Here is a 16,822-nt window from a genome sequence, read left to right as displayed (position 1 = left end):
GAGAGAAAAAAAAATAAATAAATAAATAAAATAAAATTTAAAAGACGAAAAAATATAAAAATAAAAATAAAAGAAAAATTATATATATAACACATTAAAAAATAATAAATAAAATCGTCCTTCCACCCCTGCCCAGTGGCCAAGGGGCCATGGACTAGGGTGGGCGTGATTCCCAAAATTACCCTGTAACCCCTAGCATAGTGGAGGGTGATTCTGGGAATTACCCACGATGCTCTCTTGCCCCCAGCATGGCAGAGGGTGATTCTGTGAATCACGGAATCACCCTCTAGCCCCAGCACAGCAAAGGGTGATTCCCATAATCACCCTCTATCCCTCATCACAGTGGAGGGTGATTCTAGGAATCACTCATGGTGCCCTCCTATCACCAACACGGTAAAGAGTGAATCCTTGAATCATCTTTTGGCCCTAACAAGGTAGAGGGTGAATCTAGGAATCACCCTCTAGCGCCGGTACGCCGGAGAGTAATTCCTGGAATTTCCATCTAGTCCCTAACAGGACGAAGGGTGAGTCTCGAAATCACCCTCTCACCCCCAACATGGCGAAGGGTGATTCTCGAAATCGCCCTCTCACCTCCAACATGATAGAGGGTGAGTCTTGGGATCACCATCTAGCCCCAGCATGACAAAGAGTGAATCTGATAATCACCCTCTATCCCCTAGCATGGTGGAGGATGATTCTGGGAATCACCAACAGTGTCCTCTTGCCACCAACATGGTGGAGAGTGATTCCTGGAATCACCTTCTGGCCCAGACATGACTGGGGGTGATTATGGGAATCACCCTCTCTTGTGTCGGGTCTAGAGGGTAATTCCTAAAATCCCTCTATCCCCCAACACAGCAAAGGGTGATTCTAGGAATTACCCTCTCGCCCCCAACATGGCAGAGGGTGATTCCATGAATCACCCTCTAACCCTAGCATGATAGAGGGTGATCCAAGGAATCACCCTCTAGCCCCCAACACAGTGGAGGGTGATTCCGAGAATCACCCACGGTGCCCTCTCGCCACCAACATGGCAGAGGGTGATTCTGGGAATCAACCTCTAGCCCCGGCATGGTAGACAGTGAATCCCAGAATCACCCTCTAGCCCCGACACGGCGGAGGGTGATTCTCATCATCACCTTCTCACCCCCAACAAGGCGAAGGGTGATTACGGGAATCAGCTTGCCACCCATGCCTAGCTTCCAAGGCTCGCGGCCCCTTAGCCATTGGACAGGGTGGCAGGCCAATTTCGGGTATCGACCTGCCACCCTCGCTCAACAGCCAAGGGGTCGTGGGCTAGGGCGCCTACCATGGCTCGCGGCCCCTTGGCAGCTGGGCGAGGGTGGCAGGTCGATATATATATATATATATATATATATATATATATATATATATATATATATATCTTCTTCATTTTTCTTTTTTATTCTCTTTTTGGTCTTTTTTAATATTTTTTGTTTTTTCTTATTTTTTATATTTGAATTTTCGTCATTTTATGAGTTATTTTTTCGTTCTTTTTTTTTCTTTTTTTTTATATTTTTCTTTTTTCAATGTTTTAATTTTATTTTTACTTTTTATTTTTTTGTTATGATTTAATTTTATTTTATTTTTATTTTTGTTCGTTTTGTTTTTTTAATTTTGTTGATTTATTTTTTTATTTTTATTTGTAGGGCTTGTGTCGATGCTCGACTAGCAATACAACCCCAATATGTGTTAATTTGATAGTTGATTTTTTAGTTTTCATTACAATGAATCAAGTTCACCTCTACTATGTATTAATTTGATAGTTGATTTTTAAGTTTCAATTGCAATGGATCAAGCATCCCCCATTATGTGTCAATTTGATGGTTTATTTTTAAGTTTTTGTTGCAATGTGCCAAGTTGTTTTATGCTAAGATTTTAAAATAACTATATTTTTAGCATTTCGTATAATGACTTTTTGATTTAGGTATTTATTTTTAACGTTTAATTTAGTCATGATATTTGACCTCAAAATATGTTAAAAATAAATTTAGTCACGATATTTGATCTCGAAATATGTTAAAAATCTAAGATTTGTTATAGTCATGATATTTTTTTTTAGTTCCATGGCTAAAAAATGTTGAAATTTTTAGTTTTTTTGGAGTCATGATATTCTATCTTTAATGTTATGGTTGAAAAATGCCAAAATTATAATGTTTTTCAAAGTCATAATGCCATGGGTCAAAATTATTGGAAATTTTAGGTTTTTTTGGAGTCGTGATATTTTATCTTCAACGTATTGTTGAAAATTATTGGAATTTTAATGATTTTTGGATTCATGGTATTTTAATTTTTAATGTCATTGCTGAAAAATTTTGAATTTTAGTGAAAAAAATAATAATGTCAGCGTCAACACTTTTTTATTTCAGGGTGTGTTTTGCGAAAAAAAAAAAAAAAATTGGCTTTTGCTGTCATTTTTAAAGATGTTGAAAACTTACCCAAAAAAAATGTCGTTCCAACATACACACTTTTTGTTTTTGGGTTATTTTTCATGTTTTTTGGCAAGATTTCTTGTTTTGAGGTTACATTTCTCATTTGATAGGTTATTAAGGAAAGACTACATTGTCAAAAGTGGATACAAGGCGCTTCAAGAGGAGCAAATCCAACAACTAGCCTAGCCATATTGTAAAATAGTGTGGAAATAAGAAAGCTTGCCTAGATCAAACTCTTCACCTTGACTCTCCTCAAGGGAAAAATCTCGACAACGGAAAATTTAAGGAAGTGCAACGTTCAAGGCCCCCTAAAGATGCCCCCTTTGCATAAACTCAGAAGAATCATTGCAACACTTATTTCTCATATGCCCCTTGTCTCAATCCTGCTGGAAATCTTTACTCCATCCCCTTATGGTCGAGTTAAACTTTAGCCTGACTCTTCCTAAATTATTTTCCAAGTGGAACATTAGCTATCCCTACTCTTTCAAAAAGAAAATTGTTATTAGACGCTTCTGGAACACCCTTTCAACAACCCTTTGCTGGAAAATTTCACTAGCAAGGAACAAGATTATATTTGAATCAACAAGGCCAAAACAAAGGAAAATCATGGCCCAACCTTGGGCCTGATAGTTGAAGGTATACTATCAAAAGGAAACAATAAGTTGGACCAAAAGAAATTTAGGAAACAGAATTTCATTGGTTCAATGTTGTCCTACCAAAAAGAAACCACAACATTCTCATTCAACCAAAGGAATCATCTACTCTATCGAATATGAAAATTCAGTTAAATGTACATTACTTCCAGAACTAGATTAAAAATAAAAACAAGCCTTTTATGTTTTTCTATGGAGCATCCAAAAATAACCCATGGAAGGCTAGAGTAGGGGGGATCATCATCAATTCTGGAGCAGAAGAATAAATTTCCTTTGAGTGGGTCTTGGGAATGAAACAAACAATTGTGTAGAGGCCTACGCCTTTATTTTGGGTTCCACAATCCTTCGAGAGTAGCAGATAACATCCCTATAATTCTGACAATTTAGCCTTGCCCATAAGCTAGTTAATCAAAGGTTTCATTTCCAACAATGTAGAGATAGGGAAAATTTTAATATGCATTTGATACCACCTAGATTGTCTAGATGAGGTTTCCGTTTATCATGTCTTAAGAGGGAATAACAAAGCAACAAATAGATAAGAAAACATTTTTTTTCCAAAAACTTCAAGGTGAAGCTTGGATCAACTTTGAAACAAGGTTCATTCTTATCCCATGATCATGAGATTTGACATTAAACTTGTGTTGGAACTTTTTCTACCCTTAACAAGTCCCAACTTCGTCATCACGTCCATATCTAGCATCCACGAGCTTCATCCTCAAGAAAGGATTCTTTTGAGTTGAAAATATCTCCTCCAAAAAAGTTCAAAGGATGATGTTATCATATCAAATCCTTAAGGAAAACTTCCTCCCTAATTCACATCATTTCAAGATCTCATCACTATCTCTTGAGCCTCTAGCACTTCATGTGCAATATGATGAAGTCTAGCTACATATCCCCCCCTCCTAGGTGGTCTTCTCACATTTTCTCTATGCCCCTTGACCTATCCTCATTCCCAAGCCCCGCCCTATTTTTTTCCCTTTGAAATGGATCACTCTATATCTTCAAACTCCTCTTGCAAATGTTGTGAAGGTCTCTATGTGGAGCTAGCTCGAACCAAAGGCCTCCATTGAAGATGGAATGCCCAATGTGGAGAAGCTTTCAACCTAGAAATTGGGAGCTTGCAAGTAGAGGCAACCTCACTCAACGAGGAGGTCAATAGGACCAATCAACATTACAATCATCTTGAGAATCCAATCTCCTCGCTGCAAGAAATTGTCATTGCAAAACACTGCCAAATTTCTTCCCTAGAGCACAAGATTTATTTGTTAGAACAGAAGACCACAGAAGCAAGTGAATCAAACAACAGAGATCAAGATCATGTTTCAAGAGAAGAAAAATCCAAAAACTAGGCCAACTGAGGATGAACAAATGGAAATCACAAGCCTTGCACAGCCAGTACTTAAATAATTTTGCTTCTAGTCATGAAATGCAAATACGTACTTTGTTGTCTCAATATTTATGTTGCTACACAAGAAACACAGTAGAAACGGGATCTATTCCAATAGTAAATAACATTAGTCAAGTGGAAACTCTATATTAGGATACATTTCCCTCTTTTGCATGTGTATACAAATGCTTCCATGCCTTACCTTTTTTTCATAATTAATACAACATACCCTTTCTTGTTAAAAAAATAGTATCGTTATTAGTTGATAGGTCAATATATTCTATTCTAACAAGCTAATCATTAAATACATTACTAGTATCTTATTTTTGTATACAAGAAAGAGAAAAAAAGATACAAAATCCTTCCATTAAATCTTGTGCAGAATGATTTTCTCTAACAAAAAATCAAAAACAAATAATTCTAAAGCTACAAAGAAAACTTTCAAAAGACTAGTATTCAAACATGCAAAGACTCTATAATTCAATACATAGTTCATCATACTCATAATCCTAATGAGTAGCAAGGAAAAATTACATGAATTACCTCCATAAGTGAATGGATTTGGATGTTAGCACTTGAACTTAGCTTTTAATCGTACCTCTTAAGGTAAAAGTGAAAATTCTACAAATAACACTTTCGTCACAAATGTCTAGGGCATTATAAAATATATTAAACTATGAATGTGATGAAAACCAAACATTCACTTTCTCCATTAAATTTCAATTTAAGCAAAATATTGACTATCTTTCAAGGAATCCTTTTTTTAAGGAGCGAGTAAGGGATTAATATTAACAAACACTAGATTAGGGACCAGAATCCTTAAATAGTTTTTTTGATACAAAATTTATAATATTAGTAGTATGTTCATGAAGCTTACTAGCTCTTATTCTGTGATTCTATCTTGATCTAAAAATGTGTCCACGATAAACTCTACAAAAAGTTCTCAGTAAACAACAAAATTTACGAAGTAACACAGTAAAATATATTTTAAAAAAAGCACCACCCATGGACATGAACCAGCAAACTCAACATTGATTTTTATCATTGACATCATAGCTCCTTAAGCGGTGGGTTCTTCTCCTTTCAACAATGACGATTGAGCCATCGCCTCCCAAAGTCACCTGCGCATTTCCATCTTTGGAGACCTCCAAAGAAAATAGACAAGAAGTGAGTAAGTGCACTTCCTCCCACATATTTTCCATTAATTATCCCATTTTGGCCTGATGCCTAAGTAATTTTGTTTCTAGGAAGACCTGGAAAAAATTTCACTACCTGTCAACCATGTCTTCAAGAATTTGAATTGAAACTAAGAGAGCTTGTGATGCATCCAGAATTTTTTCAAGCACAATATTGGTATCGACATTTTTCAAAGGAGTTGGAGATTTTTCCATTTCATACTAGTGACAATCACCCAACAAGATAACCTATGAATAATACAACTATCATATTTAGAGCTAAGATAAAATGGCATATGGGTCTAGAGATACGAGGGGTTCAAAATATAGGTGGAATTGAAACCATTCCATTAGCCAAACGGCAACCATAAATCTAACATTGTCTCTCATATCTCAATTGGACAGAAAATTGACATCTAAGGAATGGTGTCTAATAGAGGAGTTAATTCAATTATGAAAAATAGGGGTATAATCTCCACGACCGAGACGATCCACCACAATTCCAACCAAGGGAGAATTAAATAAACAAGACACCCTTCTATCGATACACAAATAGACTTGCCACTTGTAGTCCCATTTAAAACCATGGGGAGGGATTGGAGGGATCTGTAGCTGAAAGAGGGAGGGCCAATGGATATCGAGGCCCATCCCCTTCACAAAACTAACCACATATTGCAAACTTGACCATGAAATATGTCCAAAATTTCTCCCATGTGTGGTCAGATCAATAATCAAATGAATGCATCTTGAAATACTCAATGAAACATTGTTATTGGGGAGATATGAACCCCCTCTAGTCTGACGATAGATTCATTCTTCAAACATCATTATGGGATTAGAGAGATGTTAGTTCTACTATTCATTTCCATCCTTACTTGCTCTAATGTTGAGCCCTTTTTTCGCTAAAGTATCTACTTTCAAATTCAAATACTGGTGTATGTGAAAAAATTCCAATTTTTCAAACTAAGAGGTAGAGATGAGGACTATTTGATTCAAAGGAGGGAAGTTAGAGAAGTTCACCTTCTTGGCCTTATTCATTTGAAAAATAACTAGCATAGATTCTCTGAATACTAATAAGCTTGAAATGTTACTATCAATAGCAATTTCTAGGCCTTTCACAATGCAAGATATTCATCAATGTTGTTGGTCATTGAGCCGGGACCCCAAGCAAATTGTGATACTATTTTTCCGTCATGGCTATATATAAATCCTCTCTCTACTGCCTCCTACGGATTTCCTCTTGAAGCCCCATAAAAAAATAGAGAGAATTGGGATCTCCCCAGCCTCTAGTTGAGAATGTAGATTTTCCTGTAGATTCAACAACTCATGTGATATACTAAAACATAAGATAAGAATCTACTTTACTCTTCAATAGAAGCCAAACTAGATCGATGAAAATAATAACCAGAAAGAGGAAGAATGTAAATGGCACATAACACAATATTTCTCTGGGGAAAACCATTGCTCAAAACCTTGACTATCTATATTGCATTAATTAGAATATTTGAGAAGAAAATACAAAGCTTGTTCTCACTTGAACAATTCCTGCACAAGTATGATCAACTCTCTACTCACAAGCTAGCTCAAGCCAACACTTAGCCTATTTTGTTTCTCTTCAAGCCCATACATCCTTGCACATTTCCTAGAGCAATTAGCATCTATTTAATGAGGAAATCCTCCTTCCATAATTGTGCAATCCAAACTGAGGTCCTTCTCTGATTGCATGCATGATCTGTACAACTCGAAAAATCATACCACTGATATTACATTGTCCCTGCACTCTAATCTCAACTGGGCCTTCCTCTAAACTGACATGCATGATATTTTCTTGAGTGAATCTCCAGTTATTTCAAGTAGCACTAAGGATGCACCAGTGCACCAACTCACTACTAGACCTCTACTAGTTCCACCAACAGTTAGAACTAGTTTAACTATCTATAACTCATTCAGACTGAGTTATCTATTACAACTCAAATAAACTCAATATGGACCCCTAAAACTTAGGGATCGCACTTACATGGCTTCAAATAGACTTCCAACTCGAAATTCTTAACCTAACTAATTCAACTTAACTTAGTTAACTATTACAAGTTGCTATGAGAAAGTAATTACAATTTAATTCACAATTTAAATTCAAGGGAAAATTAAATTTGAATTTCTAAAAGCTACTTTTAACATTTAATTTTGTTATTTTCAACACTCCCTCTCAATAATAAAGGAATTCAACTCTATCTCGATCTCAAGCCTTTGGAATGTTCTACATGCAACACTTCTCTCTAGTGTTGTGGCTACAGCAACTCCTGAAACTAAAAAACATCCAACCTGAATCAGTTGATGCATATTTCATCAAATCCTCTGACTACTACTACCTTTGTCAACTTAAAATTATGCACTTCTCCTGACTCTTCCTTTCTACATTGTTGTCAACCCTTCTCTACGCTCTTTAATATCTGGTTGCTCTAGCCTTTGTCACTCTATTATCTGATTGCGTCAATCACCACTAATTCTTCCTACTACTATGTACTTTGGGCTGTTGTAGCAAGGTACGATCCATGAGATAAAACCTCTCAATGGACCCTACCCAATTTCTGCCCTCTTAGGACTATCACTTCACATCACCCCACCTCACACTTGGAGGTATGGTTGCATGTGCTCCTTGCTGTAACATGATTAGTTTTGATAATTTAAATTTGATGATATAATAGGTTTTAGTAGTTTATAAATAATAAATGGGTCTGCAAGAGTAAATGTGCCCTCAAAATGTAAATTTAAGTTTCATTAGCTGGTTGATTTAGTTAATCATGCATTAAAACATGATTAAATGATGTAATAAAGTAAATTCAAACATGGTTTAAAAACATCTGAGAACGAATTTTCAAAAAATGAAAGAGGTTTTTGTTGATAACATCCTCATGTACAACAACCTCTCTCAGTTTTCTAACATATATTATGGTTTGAGAGATGCAGATGCATTGTTGAAGGCATGTTTTCCAGAAATTTCTTGTTTTAGTCACCTTTTTGCAGAGGATATTTTGACTAAACAAAGATGAATATTTGGGAAATGGAAGAGGTTTTGGTTCATAAGATTCCAAAATACAAAAACCTCTCTCAGTTTTCACACATCTAGCTCGAATTGAGATATTCAAAGGGATTACTGGACCTTATTTTTCATAAATTCGGGAGGAAAAAACTCATGATAGTTAGTGACTTGGAGGCCACCTCATCAAATATGAGTTGCAATCAAATTCGAATTTCTCTTCTTTATCAACAGAAATCCTCAACGATAGTACAAGAACTCTTCAAATAGTTTTAGTTACCTTTATTTTTGTTCTATTTTCGTAATAAAGTTTTCAGATATTTGTAACAGCTCTTGATATTTTTATCAAGATATTTTGTGAGGAAATTGTATAAATACTTCATCAATTGAAGTAATATGGTGGGATTTTGATGCCAAGGCTCTTTAATTTGTAATAGATTCTATTATAGTATTTCTAATGAAAGCCTTTCAACTCCAGTTTGATAGAAGTTTGTGTTTTCTAATATGTCTTTCTAGTGTTTCATATATTATTTCTACACATGTTCAAAGCATTTATAGAAAGGTCTAGGTAAGTGTAAATTGAGTATCAATTTATTCTTGAATCCCCTACAAAATCATAACCTTTAGAAAGAGATTAGCTTATTGGACTTTTTGTCCAAGATAACTCCTTTTTGACTAGTTTTTTCTTTATGCCTTCTGATAGCCATTAAAAGAGATTAGCTTATTGGACTATATGTCTGAAATAGCTCCTCTTAGAATTGGTTTTAGTTTGGCCTTCTTGAATACTTTGAATATGTTTTGTTGGGTTGTATAAATATTCTACATGCATCCAAATTTCCCTAGTTGTTAAGTACTCAATCTGAATGCTCAATTATTAGGAATCCCCTTACATTCTTCTACCATAATTCTTGAAAGGCTAAGTTATTCTGTCAGGATGGAAGCTGACACATTCTGAAAGGACCCTGTCAGAGAGGTATTTAATAATGGATAGGGATTTTCATTGATCGCCAACAACCCCCAATTAAAACCATAAATCTAGCCATTGTGCTTCATAGCTTTTTGTTCAGTGATAGGTGAACAGTGTTAAATAAAGCCTCATAACCACTGAGGAAGCCCCCTCTAGTTCAAGGGCCAGCTTGAACCTAAAGGTTGGTTGAGTTGGTTTTCTGGTGTAGTTTTGCAGCCAAGGGCTGCCTACGGGAAACAGGTACAACAACTGGCATCGTTGCTGAGGAGCGAAGTAACGAAGATATCTTTCTCTGGGGAACGATAAAGATTAGATCTATTCCTTGTCATTGAACAAGGAGTAGGCATTTAGTATTGCATTTCTTTCACCTGACGACTCCACTTTGTCATATGGTGATTCCACTGGGTAACCGATCCCACTGTTTCAAAATTCCAGCTGCATTTACTACTATTCAAGGTTCATTGATACTTGCAATCAATAGTATATGTCTTTCCCTCTCAACCATGGTCAAAAATCTAAAATGTCTACAGAGGATGCAGCTTTTAAAGTACACATGTGAGTATAAGTTTTCCATGGGATTTTATGTTCATATTGTATATATTCTTCATATTTTCAGCTATTGACAATGTGGTTTGTCAATAAATCCACTCTGCGCTTGGTTACATTGGAAAGCAGATTACACCTAACAATATAAAATTTTCCAGTTCAGTTAGATAGAGGTGTGGGATTGAATAGATATCCTGAGTTTCAATATGCAGCAGATCAGCGTGTTCGTTTTTTATGAGTGGTGTGATTTGAAGAGTATATGATAGATCAACTTATATTTTCAGTCTTTAGAAATTGTCAGTTTTCAAATTTCAGTATGAAAGAGTATCCGAATTAGTGCAGGGGTATGGTTGCATTTTACAATTGTAGGTTGCAGTGTGCAGTAGCAGAGTATTCAAATGAAAACACTGATCCATGGGGATTGGTTATATTTCTATATAAGATGGAAAATCAGTGGTTGGTAGTTTTATGGTATGACACCGTGCCCAACACTAGATGCAATTGGTCTACTAGTTCTTTTCATCCCACAGTGGAAGCAGTCCCCATTGGAGCTAATTTTGTAACATGATTAGTTTTGATAATTTAAATTTTCTGATATAATAGGTTTTAATAGTTTAGAAATAATAAATGGGTCTACAAGAGTAAATGCGCCCTCAAAATGTAAATTTAAGTTTCATTAGCTGGTAAATTTAAGTTTCATTAGCTGGTTGATTTAGTTAATCATGCATTTAAACATGATTAAATGATGTAATAAAGTAAATTCAAACATGGTTTAAAAACAGCTGAGAACACATGTTCAAAAACTGAAAGAGGTTTTTGTTGATAGAATCCTCATGTAAAAAACCCTCTCTCAATTTTATAATATCTATTATGGTTTGGGAGATGCAAACGCATCTTTGAAGGCATGTTTTCCAAAAATTTCTTGTTTTAGTCACCTTTTTGCAGAGGATATTTTGACTAAACAAAGATGAATATTTGGAAAGTGGAAGAGGTTTTAGTTCATAAGATTCCAAAATAAAAAAATTTATCTCACTTTTCACACAGGTGTCAAGGCTTGGGAGATACACTATCATCATGTTTAGCCTATTTTTCTGACTATGCAATGTCTTATTTAAGCCACCTTTTTACATAAACTATTGTGGATAATAAGAGATGAAAATTGGGAAACAGGAGGAGGTTTTTGTTCCTAAGATACTAGACTACAAAAACCTCTCTCAGTTTTCACATAGCTAGCTCCTATTGAGATATTCTAATGGATGACTGGACTCTATTTTTCAGAAATTCGGGAGGAAAAAGCTCATGACAGTTAGTGACTTGGAGACTACCTTATCAAATATGAGTTGAAATCAAATTCGAATTTATCTTCTTTATCAACAGAAATCCTCAAGGATAGTACAAGAACTCTTCAAATAGTTTTAGTTACCTTTATTTGTCTTCTATTTCTGTAATACAGTTTTCAGATATTTGTAATAACTCTTGATATTTTTATCAAGATATTTTGTGAGGAAATTGTATAAATACTTCATCTATTGAAGTAATATGGTGGGATTTTGATGCCAAGGCTCTTCAATTTGTAATAGCTTCTATTATAGGATTTCTAATGAAAGCCTTATGGCTCCAGTTTGATAGAATTTTGTGTTTTCTAGTGTTTCGTATCTTATTTCTACACATGTTCAAAGCATTTATAGGAAGGTCTAGGTAAGTGTAGATTGAGTACCAATTTATTCTTAAATCCCCTGCAAAATCATAACCTTTGAAAGAGATTAGCTTATGGGATTGTTTGTCCAATATAACTCCTCTCTCACTGGTTTTTTCTTTATGCCTTCTCATAGCCATTAAAAGAGATTAGCTTATTGGAATATCTGTCTGAAATAGCTCCTCTTAGAATTGGTTTCAGCTTGGCATTCTTGAATACTTTGAATATGTTTTTTTGGGATGTAGAAATCTTCTACACACATCCAAATTTCCCTAGTTGTTAAATAGTCATTCTGACTACTCAATTATTAGGAATCCCATTACATTCTTCTACCATAATTCTTGAAGAAGCTAACTAATTCTGTCAGGCTGGAAACTGACACTTTCAGAAGGGACCCTGTGAGAGAGGCCTTTAATCATGATTAGGGATTATCATTGATCACCACCCATCCCCAATTAAAACCATAAATCTGTCCATTTTGCTTCATAGGTTGTTGTTCAGTGACAGGTGAATAGCGTTAAACAAAGCCTCGTAACCATTGAGGGAGCCCCCTCTGGTTCAAGGGCCAGCTTGAACCTAAAGGCTGGTTGAGTTGGTTTCCTAGCGTAGTTTTTGCAGCCAAGGACTGCCTACAGGAAATAGGTACTACACTCTCTCTGCCCACTTAGCTCTAAGTTTCCCCCTATTGAAGGTCTTTGCATGAGTGGATATCTCCACTCGGTCTCCTCTCTACTTCTCAAATTGTGGCTACTCCACAATTGTCTGAGACTGCTTCTTCTCTGCTTGAGTGGATCTCTCCACTCAGTCTCCTCTATGCTTCTCCAATTGTGGCTGCTCCACAATTGTCTGAGACTACTTCTGAGGCTTCTTCTGGGGCTGCATGTTGAGAGGTAATTCACTCTCCCTCTCAACCACGAAGTCTCTAACCTTTTCCTTGCTCCTCAAGGCTTTGAATTCATCTTCAATCTTGAGAGCATATACGTTCTTGACTTTCACACCAATCTACTTCATCTGTCCCGCTGTAACAAAATTTTCTAAAAAATGAGTTGATTGTAAATCAGCAATATCTCCCTCATCCGAACTCCAATTCGAACGATTTTTTTTTGAATTAGGGTATTTCTTCGCAAATAATCCATATATGATATTTTTTTTGAAACTTCCAATAAAAATCTTCATATATTCTATGCAAACTTTTCGCCCAAAAAAAATCTTGCTCCTCAATCTGCCCACTAGCAGCCTTCTAGCTCCATTAAGAAGTTTGCACATAGGGTCTTGTGGATCTGCCCTGAACTAGAACTCCATCAATTTGCAAGGAAAAATTTGAATTCTTCTCTTCTATATTGTCTTCAACTCTAGCACCATGTAGATTTTCCTATAGATTCAACAGCTCATGTGATATACCAAAACACAAGACAAGAATCTACTCTACTCTCCAATGGAAGGCAAACTAGATCCATGAAAAAAATAACCAGAAAGAGGAAGAACATCAATGGCATATAACACAATATTTCTCTGGGGAAAGCCACTGATCAAAACCCCAACTATATATATTGCATTAATCGGAAGATCTGAGAATAAAATACAAAGCTTGTTCTCACTAGAACAATTCCTGCACAAGTATGATCAACTCTCTAATCACAAGCTAACTCAATCCAACACTTAGCCTATTATGTTGCTCTCCAAGACCCTACTTCCTTGCACAATTCCTAGATGAATTAGCCTCTATTAAATGAGGAAATCCTTCTTCCATAATTGTGGAATCCAAACTGAGGTCCTTCTCTTATTGCATGCATGATCTGTACAACTCGGAAAATCATACAACTGATAGTACATTGTCCCTACACTCTAATATCAACTAGGTCTTCCTCTAAACTGACATGCATGAGTTTCTCTTGAGTGAATCTCTAGTTAGTTGGAGTAGCATTGAGAATGCACCAGTGCACCAACTCACTACTAGACCTCTACTAGTTCCACCAACAATTAGAACTAGTTTAACTGTCTATAACTCAATCAAACTGAGTTATATAATTACAACTCAAATAAATTCAATTTAGACCCCTAAAACTTACGGATAACACTTATATGACTTCATATAGACTTCCAACTAGAAATTCCTAGGTTAACTAAGTTAAATTAACTTAGTTAACTATTACAAGTTGTTATGAGAAAATAATTACAATTTAATTCCCAATTTAAATTCAAGGACAAATTAAATTGGAATTTCTAGATGATATTTATAACATTTCTTGTTATTATTTTTAACAGAGAAATTATGGTTGAACGAGCCAGATACATGGAACCATATACCTAATTGGCCTGAGCATGAAAATGGAGGAAGTAGAGATTTTATCAACCTCAATCCATTCACTCTCTTCCTGGTTCAAATCCTCAATTTTTCTTTCATTGAAACCTTTAGAAGATATAGCCTTGAAAAGAATGAATATGCTTGAGAGGCAACCATATTAAGAGACAAAATTTCATTCTTAAAAATAGTTGTGTTCCTTGCTATCCAAATGGACCAGCAAAGGAACTTCCAGAGGGCTTCTCAACAATGAATCGACAATGAAGAGGCTTTTCGGCACCATGGGTAATTATATTTCCATTTTTCAATCATGTCCTACCACGAACCCAGAATGGAGATAATAGAAGAGGCACGGGCGAATGTTAACCACCATGCATCTAAGGAGAAAGGACAGAGTTGAAACAAATGAGATATATTTTCCTCGGAACTAAGGCATTCGATACATTTGGATGTACCATGTATGTTTCTTTTCCTAATATTTTTAGCAGTGAGGATTTTCTAAAGAGCGAGAGACCAACAAAAGGTGTTAATTTTTGGAATACCATCTTTGCTCCAAATTTTTTACCATAATCTACAAGAGGGAGGGTGGGGGAGATGTTTAACTAAATGATAATCCCAGCTTGACAGAATATTTATGATGAGGACTTAATGACCAAGATAAATGGTCTTGCAATGAAGAAGGAGCCATACCTTTTAACATTCTAATATTTTTTCCCATTGAGGTCTAAGTTGTGGGGGAAGCACAGGTCTTAACCATCCTTTTTAATGGCCTTGACCATTCCAAAGAAATATGTATTTTAATTTGGAGAGTCCATTCTCTTGCATCCATGCAGTCATATCCTTAAGATCTTCCTGATTTCCCAAAGGGCCATTTAAAGAAAAATTATCCTTTCAAGTGTTGATACACGCTCCATTCCCAATGCACCAGTTGAGGTGATCAAAAATTATTGGGGCATCCTCCTTGCATAACTTCTTAATTTGAGAGCTGGGGCTAGTCCACTGTACTGTTTCAGATCGTAGAAAGCGGTTTGTGTTGAAGTATTTCCACAAAAAAAATTGATTTCCACCGTTCCTTTGTATTTGAAATAAGCCTCCAAATAATTTTTGCTCCAAGAGAAAGATTCATGATCAAAGAAAATTTCACAATTAAATCATTGTTTTCTTTTGGAAGGCAAATTGTGCTCCATTGGACCAAGTGAATTTTTTTTTCATTCTTTCTTCCTCCTTGACATAAAAAAAATTGGATCATAATACTCATTTGTGTAATCACCAATTTTGGGGCTAGTATACTAGAACAGAAATATAAAGGAAGAGAGGGTAAGATAGATTTAACTAATGTCACCCAACCAACAGTAGTTAACCATTGCGCTCCCCGTGCCTAAATTTTGTTTTTGAATTTTTTGAGAGTGTCAATCCAACTATCTAAATTTGCAACACCCACAGAAATTAGAATTCTAATATATTTGAAAAACTACCACTCATTCTCTAATGAAAATTCAAGGACCTTGGATATTTCCTTAAGGAAAGAAGTAGGGGTTCTCCATCTGAATAATTGGTTCTTATTTTTAATGACAAGGCCCCTAGAGAAATTCAGATATTTATCTAAGACTTGTATAAATCTCATTTCATTTTATCTTGAGGTGCATCTCAATAGAAACGTATCATCAATGAACTGGGAATGATTTACATCCTTTGTATTTCTAGCTATGCTTAAGCCCCTTAGCTTCCATCATCCCTAAAGAGATCTGGATTTCTACTAATACATTTTTCCAGTAATAAATATAAAAGAGGGAATATGGGGAAACCTTGTCTCAATCCCCTTAAGGATGGAAAAAAATTACAAGGGTGACCATTTAATAAAGGAGTGATTCAAGGACTTCCAATACAATATCATATCCAATTTATAAATTCTTCACAAAATCCCAAGTTTTCCATGAATGAGAACAAATAAGAATGAAAAACTCTATTGGAATCGTTTGACATATCTTATTTAATAACCATACATGGTTCACTGCTTTGCTTGCTGGAATGAATCTCCTCTTGGACTAAAATTAAATTGTCCAAAATTTGTTTGTGCTTCATAAATCCCCCCCCCAATTCTTTGATATTCTAGAAGGATCTTCCTTAACCTATTGGATATCAATTTTGTTAAGATCTTATAAGTTGATTTCCAGAGGGAAATAGGTTTGAAGCAAGAGAAGGAGATAGGATTTTCCTCTTTTGGGATTAATTCAAGGAAGCATGAGTTTGTGTTCCCTCCCAATTTCCTTTCTTTTTCTTGAGGATTTCAACATTTGAAGGAGATATTTCTTTATTATAGCCCAAAAGAATCTTAAAAAAATGATGGGAAAATCGTCCAGGCCAGGAGCTTTGTTTGTATCAAGAGACCAAATTTCCTCTATAACCTCTTCTTCTTCAATCAGCCTTATGATTAGGTGATTTTCCAAATCTGAAACAATGGGGGCAGGGTAGAAATAAATATTCAACCTCACCTGGATCATTTTCCTTATCCTCAGAGTATAAATTCTAAGGAAAAAAAATAAATAAATAAATAATAATAATTAAAAAAAAAATAAATAAAAAAAAACAAAAATAAATAAATAAAA

This window comes from Pinus tabuliformis, chromosome X, assembly GCF_031772625.1.
Source record: "Pinus tabuliformis cultivar Carrire ecotype Pingquan chromosome X, CPIR1, whole genome shotgun sequence".
Taxonomy (NCBI): Eukaryota; Viridiplantae; Streptophyta; class Pinopsida; order Pinales; family Pinaceae; genus Pinus; species Pinus tabuliformis.
Note: the sequence above shows the minus strand (reverse complement) of the source record.